We start from the raw sequence: 7,485 nt of genomic DNA, 5'->3' as shown, positions 1-7,485 counted from the left end.
TCTATTTTAAACATAAAATGTTCACTAGCACTTACAGTATTGTCAACAATAATGAGACTTAGTGTTATGGTAAAAGGAAAACACTACAGGTCCCAGAGTGGCGGCAGTGGGCGGGGGGCACAAGACTGCGCTGGGCCATGAAGGCAGCTGGTCCAGGCAGGTAATCCCCATAGCAGGTGAGAGACAGAGACTCACCATGCAGAGAAAGTGGGTATTTATTTAGTGGGTTATGGAGAGGGAAGGGGAGAAGGGAGAAGAGCAGAGAGAAGGTGGGGGGGGGGGAGGCTGGAGAAGTGGGGAGAAGCTCCTCCTTGAGAGAAGATGGAAAGGAAGGGACTCAGGCTGGAAGTGGAAGGAAGATCTGTTTGCCTCAACAGGTGGGTGTGGGTGGGCGGGGCTGGTCTCTTAAAGGACCGGGGATAGACCATTACATTTAGCTCCTCATTTAACCTTCTGAACAGTAAGCACCTCTAATTGTGCTGGTTGTAGTAGCACATTGTATGATAAGTAAAATGAAAACAAACCTTTTAAGATCAGGCCTTGCTCCCCACCAGCTTTTGTTTTCTGAGACAGGGTCTCATATGGTCCAGACTGGCCTTGAACTCAACTGTACAGTAGTGAATGATCTTGAACATTTTTAAAAATATTTATTTATTTATTATGTATACAATATTCTGTCTGTGTGTATGCCTGCAGGCCAGAAGAGGGCGCCAGACCTCATTACAGATGGTTGTGAGCCACCATGTGGTTGCTGGGAATTGAACTCAGGACCTTTGGAAGAGCAGGCAATGCTCTTAACCTCTGAGCCATCTCTCCAGCCCCTGATCTTGAACATTTTAAAAAAAGATTTATTTATTTCGTGTACAGTGTTCTGCCTGCATGTGTGCCTGCAGGCCAGACGAGGGCACCAAATCTCATTACAGATGGTTGTGAGCTACTATGTGGGTGCTGGGAATTGAACTCAGGACTTCTGGGAGAGCAGCCAGTGCTCTTAACCACTGAACCATCTCTCCAGCCCCAATCTTGAACTTCTGACCCTGCTCTCTCTTCCTCCCAAAATGCTGGGATCACAGGCCTGTGTCACCTTGCCTAGCCTTTATATTGTCAGTTTCTGTGTTTTAGATAGGATCTCAGTAATGCAGACTAGCCTGGAACTCAACTGTGTTGCCCAGGCCTGACTTTAATCTCTGGGTAGTCCCCATGTCTCACCCTCAAAAGTACATGGATTACAGGCGTGAGCCGTCATACCTAGCTCAGAAAATGAGGTTTGTTGACCCTGTCACTGACAGAGTCCTCCGATCCCTTCTCAGATGCCCGTGGACCATATGTCCATCAAATATGAGCTGCGCCATCGTTGCCCCATGTTAACAATATTCAGGAGCCTGTTCCTTACTCACCCCCCCCCAGCAGCCCATCGGTAGTGATTTTGTTGTTTATTTTGAGAGAGGATGTAGCTTAGCTAGAAGGGTGCTTGCTTAACATGCATGGAGGCCAGGATTTGATCCCTAGCATCACATAAACTGAGTTTCATGTCACATGTTGAGGTGAGGACAGGAGGACCAAGAGTTCAAACATAGGAAATGTGAGGCTAATCTGGGCTACTGAGAAGATCGGAAAGGAGATCCAGATCTTCTATGGCTCAAACTGAGGGGGACATCTAAATCGGCAGCCCCATGCCCCCCTCACTGCTAAATGTGGAAGTAGAGGCACATACCACCACTTTTTCCTTCTTCTTTTTCCCCCTTTTTTGAGACAGGGTTTCTCCATGTAGCCCTGGCTGTTCTGGAACTTGCTTATGTAGATCAGGCTGGCCTTGACTCAGAGATTTACTTGTCTCTGCCTCCCAAGTGCTGGGATTAAAGGCATCTGCCAACAGTACCTTGCTGTGGGATAACCCTTCTGTACACTGTGAATATATGTTGCTCTCATTGGTTGCTATTAAAAGCTGCTTTGGCCTATAGCTGTGCAGAATATAGCTAGGCGGAAAAACCAAACAATACAGCGAGAAAGAAGGGTAGAGTCTAGAGAGGCACAATACAGTCATCCAAGAAACTGTAAAAGCCATGGTCACGTGGCAAATACATAGATGAACAGAAATGGGTTAACCTTGAACTAGTTTGTAATAAACCTGAACTATATGCCAATTGTAATTACTATTAAGCCTTTGAGTGATTCTTTAGAGGTGGCTGCAGGATGCGGCCTGGTAGAGAAACCTCTGTTTGTAGCACCTGGCTCTATTTTGCCACTCTTCAAGAGGAGTTATGAAACAATGCTAGCCTGTGTGACGTGGAACATGTTACTTACCCTCTCATGGCTTCAGATTGCCTCACAGGCTTGGGAGGATGAACTGAGTTAATGTATATGTAGATGTATCTGAGGATTCAGCCAATAGTTGATCAAATAACTGAAATGTGCCCATACTAGACAAGTAGTTTTTTTCTTGTCATTTTCCCTAAGCAATATGATTTAACAGTTCGAGGCTAGCCTAGGATGTTTGATGTGGTCTTATAAAGAGATAAAACGAAACAGATTTCCCAGGGACGGTTCAGGTTCTTGGGATGGGCTCTCTGTGTCACTATCACGTGATGAAATACCCTCCTATAGACACAGGAAGGTTTGAGTACACATAGCAGTGATTGCAGAGGCAGAGACGGGAGCCTCTCTAAGTCGCAGAAAGCCAAGAACGACTGACTGTACCAGACAACACAAAGAGTGAAACACATCCTCCCCTTGGGACTTTAGAAATCTGAGCCCTTACCCTCTTGATTATACTCCAGGCCTCCGAAACTCTGAGAATGCGCACAAAGTCAGCCCTTCTCCCTTTATGGCATATTTGGCTCCCTTTATGGCATATTTGGCTCCCTTTACCTGTGTTTTTGCTTGCTACCGTTTCAATTGCCCAAGATTAACCACAGCCCCAGGGGTCTCTGTAAGAGCAGGAAATGCTCTTAATTACCTAGTCAACTCTCTAGCTCATTGGTGTGTCTAATTGATAAATTATGACAGGCACACTCGCATCTGTATTGGGCTTAGTATTGTCTATAATTTTAGGCGTCCACGGGATGTCTTGGGATGGATCCCTGATGAGGAGAATACTCTACATTGTTATCGTGATCCTAGGAAACTAACGCAGGGTTTGATTCGTTTTCTTTTCTATTTTGTTGGTTTTTCAAGACAAGGTTTCTCTGTGTAGCCTTGGTTGTCCTGGAACTCGCTCTGTAGACCAGGCTGGCCTTGAACTCACAGAGATCTGCCTGCCTCTGCCTTCAGAGTGCTGGGATTACAGGCGTGCGCCACCACCGCCTGGCACGGGACAGGAGTTCTTGTTTGGCAGTGCACTGGTGGCGTTTCAAATGATTCCGCAAGTATCAGCTGTCCATGTTAGAGATGAGGGGAGGGGCTTACAAAGGTCTAGGGAGGTCTTCCTTTGAGTGCACTAAAAACAGTACCCCACCAGGTGTGGTGGCACGTGAGCACTCTGGAGGCAGAGGTAGGCGGATCTGTCTGTGAGTTCAAGGCCAGCCTGGAGTTGCTGTTGAATTTCAGGTTAGCCAGGGCTGCAGAAAGAGGCTCTTTAACTCAAATTCTCCACACCCGCCCCCCACCCCCCGCCAAACAATCTAGTGTTAGCTTTTTTTTTTTCCTTTCCCCAATTGTCTTGTGTTGCCCAGGCTGCTTTGACCCTTCCTGCTGTGGCTTCCTAAATGCTGGGAATATCCGCACATACCAGCATCCTTGCTTCTCGCTAATTTTTTTATAAATACGTGTTGAGTTGTTTCTTCATGCTAAGTAGTTCAGAGACCCATCTCCTTCAAAACCACTCTAAGGGGCCAGGCATGGAGGCACATGTCTTCATTTCCAACCCTTGGGAGGCAGAGGCACTCTGAATTTGAGGCCTACCTGATCTACATAGCAAGTTCTAGGCCGGTCATCGTGAGGCCCTGACTCAAAACAACAACAACAAAACAAAAGCAACAACGACAACAAAACACTCTTAAGAGGAAGCTGAAGGCCTACTTTAGAAGTGAGAAACAAGGGGGCTGGAGAGATGGCTTAGAGGTTAAGAGCACTGACTGCTCTTCTGGAGGTCCTGAGTTCAATTCCCAGCAACCACATGGTGGCTCACAACCATCTGTAATGAGATCTGGTGCCCTCTTCTGGCCTGCAGGGACACATGGAGGCTGAACACTGTGTACATAATAAATAAATAAATCTAAAAAAAAAAAAAAGAAGTGAGAAACAATTGCCACAGAAAGTGAAGTAATTCCCCTGGTTTTCTGCCTTTCCTGTACAGCCCAGACCCACTTTCCCAGGGACGGCACCGTCCACAGTGGGCTGGGCCCTCACAAGTCAATCAAGAATCAGCACACAGGTGTACCCACAGACCAGTCCAATGCGGGCAGTTCCTGAGTATCCCTCGACCCAGGTGACTAGTTTGTGTCAAGTTGACAAAAACTAACCTGGACATCACTAAATGGAGCAAGGGTCCTGTGGGATTAGGCAGCTTGGCAGAAGAGACTTCTTTTCTTTGCTCAGAGGAGTAAGCAGAGTTACTAGGGAAACCGCCAGTCTGGGCAACAGCAGGAGGCTGGCTGTCACTCAGTGAGGCTGGATGATGGGGAAGCCAGGGGAGAGGGACACAAGCCAAGGCAGCAAAGGAAAGCAGGACAGGGAAGTCCGGGTAGGGGCGTGTCTCAGTCCAGGTGTTCCTGGCTCGTGCTCAGCCGCAGCCGCCAGGAGGAAGCAGGCAGGAAGGTTCACCAGCTTGGCAGTGCCAGACGAGGCAATTACGTGGAGCCTAGGTTCCGTCCTCAAACTCCCAGCATTCCTGTGGTTTTCTAGAAGCCAGCCTTGAAATGCCTGCTCTCTGGAGGGACGTCCCCTCAGCTCTCAGATCTTGAAGCTACTGTACAAAATACAAAGGTCCCGATAAGTCATCTGCATTCCCTAAGGTTTTAAGGAGAAAGGGGAAAAAAGCTTACACGTCACAGTAAATACAGGAGAAACTGCGCTGTAACCTCTATCCCCCTAAGACAAAGGAGCTAAAGAAAAGAGGTAGGAAGAGATTGAGGAAAGGCTTTGCTAAACAAACAAGGGACTGTGTTCTGTTACTCAGTCTCCATGGGGTGGCTGTGTTTTACATCTAGCTGTGAAAAAAAATGCTGTATACGGAAGTAGGAAACGGTATAGTGAATCCCTCCATGCACAGATCCAACTTTAATGACTATCTGCTGATGACCAATCTTGTTTAATGTTTCATCACAACCACATTTCTTACCTGACTAATTAACTAATTATAGAAAAAGAAAAGGAAAACGCCCCAGAGGATGGGTGTGGGCTGAAGGAGAGAGCCCCCAAATCTGGACTTGGAAGAGCAGCCAGTGCTCTTAACCGCTGAGCCATCTCTCCAGTCCCCCATTAAATTTTTTTAAGAACAAGGACCTGTGTGTTGGTGTGTGCCTTTAATCCAGCATTCAGGGGGCAGAGACCACATCTACCCAGTGAGTTCCAGGACGCCAGAGCTACAAAGAGGAACCAAAGTTGTCCAGGCTGACCATGAACTTGTCATCTTACCGTCTTAGTGTAATGAGTGTTGAGATGGCAGACTTTGAAGAACCAGCCTACCTCCATTTTAGGCTCAAAAGCCATCTTATAATTAAGGCAAACTAGGTTCATTCCTGTTTATGATTAAACCTCTGTGTCTCAAGGATTGGACTATGCTCCACCTGTAACTTTAGCTACAAATGGTTCTGTACTATCTGTTCCAGGAATGGCAATCTTGTCTTTTGTTTCAAAAAGTTAATAATCATCTTGCAACCTTTGTTTCAAAAGGGCTGTTATGACTACCTTGTTATGACTACCTGTTGCTACAATCTCCTTGCAATCATGTCTTTGTTTCAGGAGGCCATTATGACTAACTTGCTATGCTTATGTTCCCCTCCTGTAACCCCACCTATTCTACCCCCCAAATCCCCCATTTGGAAGACCCCACCCCTTAACTATGAAAACCTTGTCTTAGCTAGGTGGTGGCGCATACCTTTAATCACAACACTCAGGAGGCAGAGGCAAGCAGATCTCTGTGAATTTGATGCCAGCCTGGTCTACAAAATGAGTTCCCGGACAGGCAATGCTGCACAGCAAAACCTTGTCTCAGAAAACCAAAGTCAACCAAACCAAAAAACCACGCTTGTCTTCCTCACATCCAATGCTGACCTCTCAAACCCTAATTTAGGGGGAGGCAGTCTGTGTACACAATAAAAAAAGCCAGCTTTATCTGTTTGCTTTCATTAATTTGGCTATGATGATTTGGGTCTGTGGTCTCTCTCCTCCCATCTTGGGGATTGACAGTTTATGCCATGGTCAATGAGTGACCATTGCATAAATAAATGGTCACCTTTAACTGAGGTGACCTAGGAGAAAGAAATTCCCAAAAAGAAAAATTAACCGCAGGGTTAAATTGTTTGCGCCCGTTTAGTGTCTGGTAAGGAAGGTGCAGTAATGGAAAGGAGATGACATCGGGGCAATGAAGTTGTTTAAACCGGGTCATACTTGAAATCATGTCTGTTATTTTAAACTCTTAAAAATCTGTGGTTTAGCCCAAGTTGACTGCTTTCCATTGGCCCTTCTAACCTGCTAGCTTACTCCTGCCTGCCCCACAACAAAAACTGTGTGAAAGAATGCATAGTGTGCTCAGTGAGCATTGACCCTCACTCACCATCCTCCTCGGGATCTTGGAATTTTCCTTTGCAGTGTAGAGTGACGGTCTCGTCAGGCTATAACATAATCATCACAAGTGTGTACTTCAACCAGAGAACCAGACCATCAGACAGCACTGAGATTGAATGATACATTTTTTCTTTCTTCTCTTCCCTTCCCTTCCCTTCCCTTCCCTTCCCTTCCCTTCCCTTCCCTTCCCTTCTCTTCTCTTCTCTTTGTCCTCTCTTCTCTCTTCTCCTCTCTTCTCCTCTCTTCTCCTCTCTTCTCCTCTCTTCTCCTCTCCTCTCCTCTCCTCTCCTCTCCTCTCCTCTCCTCTCCTCTCTTCTCTCTTCCCCCACCCCACCCCCTCACCTTCTGCTCATGTTTTTCTCCAGGATGCATTTGTTCTTCTGTACCTGTCCTTGCCTCACTGTGGGTGAGTGGACTACCCTTGTGTGTGATTCTTGTTAATATAGGGCTCGTCGCGGGGGTGTTGTGTCTTCTTTTGCTGACCTTTTTTTATCCTAAATGCCTCTTCTGGTGCCGGATATCTAGAAGGCACCGAGCATAGTGTTGATAAATGAACACTAGGTTTCGTACCCAGTCACAGTACGTAGCACTAACAATGCCATCTAGTGGTAACACAGTATTATGTGCCATTCTCAGTCTCAGATACCGAAAGCTCTATGGCCTCCTTCCAGGCTGCATTGGCCATCACTCAGGCTGTGATAGGCTCCTGCCAAGCCCTTGTCTTGGCGGGAGTATCCCATCAGGTGTTTCGTGCCACTG

General features: G+C 46.7%; 1 long non-coding RNA gene across 1 annotated transcript; it reads right to left on the bottom strand.

Annotated features, from left to right (window-relative positions):
* Positions 1–797: 797 nt before the first annotated feature.
* LOC146889899 (uncharacterized) lies at positions 798–7,271 on the bottom strand. Its single transcript, XR_014999586.2, has 3 exons — positions 7,069–7,271; positions 6,716–6,773; positions 798–4,906 (listed from the first exon to the last, which is right to left on the bottom strand). It is a non-coding gene; the product is annotated as an uncharacterized LOC146889899 (long non-coding RNA).
* Between the last annotated feature and the right edge of the window lie 214 nt (positions 7,272–7,485).

Source organism: Myodes glareolus, chromosome 24, assembly GCF_982192425.1.
Source record: "Myodes glareolus chromosome 24, mMyoGla1.1, whole genome shotgun sequence".
NCBI classification, from domain to species: Eukaryota; Metazoa; Chordata; class Mammalia; order Rodentia; family Cricetidae; genus Myodes; species Myodes glareolus.
Note: the sequence above shows the minus strand (reverse complement) of the source record. Positions and strands in the feature narration are given on the sequence as shown.